Genomic DNA, 2,186 nt, shown 5'->3' on the forward strand with positions numbered 1-2,186 from the left:
TAAAATATCAGCCCCTAGCCTCTCCTCAGCAACGACCCAGTAAATATAGCTCCCAGCCTCTCCTCAGTACGGATCTATAAATATAGCCCTAGCCTCTCCTCAGCACGTATCTAGTAAATATAGCCCCCTAGCCTCCTCAGCACGGTACCAGTAAATATAGCCCCTAGCCTCTCCCAGCACGGTCCCAGTAATATAGCCCCCTAGCCTCTCCACAGCACGGTATCTATAAATATAGCCTCCTAGGCCTCTCCTCAGGCACTAGGAGCCTCAGAAGGTTAAATATAGCCCCTAGCCTCTCGCTCAGCACGGTATCTATCAAATATAGCTCTCAGGTCCTCTCCTCCAGCACGTGGTACAGTAAATATAGCCCCTGCGTAGCCTCTCCTAGCACTACCAGTACAATTATAGCTCCCTGCCTCTCCCTAGCCTCTCCTCAGCACGGTATCAGTAAATATAGCCCCCTAGCCTCTCCTCAGCACGGTATCTAGTAAATATAGCTTCCTAGCCTCTCCTCAGCACGGTATCCAGTAAATATAGCTTCCTAGCCTCTCCTCAGCACGGTATCCAGTAAATATAGCCCCCTAGCCTCTCCTCAGCACGGTATCTAGTAAATATAGCCCCCAGTGAGACTACACTGTGGTTGCATCCCAATGCCACTCTATTCACTAGAGTGCATTACTTTGGACCAGGGCCATACGGGCTTAGGGAAATAGGGTCTAGGGCTCTGGTCCAATGTAGTGCACTACATAGAGAGAATGGTCCCATTTAGGACGCAACCAGAGAAATGCTCTCACATAATCATGATGGAACACGGTCAGGCCAATACCTCATAGTGTTGGTTCACTGTCTGAAACGGGACATGGTGTAACACACAACACCTATCCATCTCACATCTCTCCCATTCAGAGGACTAGACAGGTGTAGGTATCTATACTGTCATGATACATTTCTAAAACAATGTGACCTTTTGTACTTAAGAGAGACTCCAACAATGAGAGTTGTGAAGTAATGTTGTTGTGTGAAGAGATTCACCAGGAGATTTCTCAATATGTATTTAACCTAGCTATTATTCTCCAACATAGGTACAAGAAGAATTGTCGGAAGCCTTGGTTTTAAACAGTTATCTTCTGGTGTAAATGCTGAGAATAGACATATTAATGTAGGCTGGCTACAGATACTCCCATTGGGTACAGCAACATCACAACACACACAGTACAGCAGCTACAAATGGAATACCGCAGTTCAAAATGGTGACGGTGGGGGGTCCTCGCATTCCAATTGGACCTTACCGGCCCAAGATTCTATATTGAACAAACCCTCTCTGTCTCCTGATAAGATACAAAGCCAGAGTGTCTGGGGGGATGGAGGGAGGAGACTCATATGGAGCTAGGGCAGAGTAGGTTACTTCCGGAAGCCACCACAATGTGCAGCCGCCGACACCTGTTACCCAGCATGCCCCTAAAAGGAGAGAGAGGAGCCAATCGTAAAGCGGCTACCACCCGGCTGCTGCCACAGGCTGCCCTCAAGACACGTTGAGCCAAGCGGACGGAGAGAGAGGAGGGTCTGGACTCTGGACACTGATTGTTATGCCCCCTCCTCTCTCTTGGATTCCAACCCCTCACTCCTCTCTCTCTCTCTATCATTCTCTGTGTGTCTCTCTCCCTCTTTCACGTCCTCCCCCCTCTTAACTTCTAACCCCCCCTTCCTACCCTCCTTTGCCTCCTCCTCCTCTCAGCTGTCTGGCATATTTTGGGGTCCTCACTCTAAAACATTCCACAACGGCTCTTGGCCGGCAAATATACACAGGCACTATCCCACCACAGACACTATCCCACCACAGGCCCTATCCCACCACAGACGCTATCCCACCACAGACACTATCCCACCACAGACGCTATCCCACCACAGACACTATCCCACCACAGACGCTACCCCACCACAGACACTATCCCCCACCAGGGAACCCCCCCGGCAGTTTATCCCACCAAGCAGACACTATTTCCCACCACAGACGACGATATCCCACCACAGGCACCTATCCCACCACAGAGCCTTATCCCACCCAACAGGACACTGATCCCTACACAGACGCCTACCCACCACAGACCACTATCCCACCCACAGGCCCTTTCCCACCACAGGGCCCTACCCCACACAGAATGTATCACACCACAGACCCTACTACT

Source organism: Salvelinus sp. IW2-2015, unplaced genomic scaffold (assembly GCF_002910315.2).
Source record: "Salvelinus sp. IW2-2015 unplaced genomic scaffold, ASM291031v2 Un_scaffold1345, whole genome shotgun sequence".
Lineage (NCBI taxonomy): Eukaryota > Metazoa > Chordata > Actinopteri > Salmoniformes > Salmonidae > Salvelinus > Salvelinus sp. IW2-2015.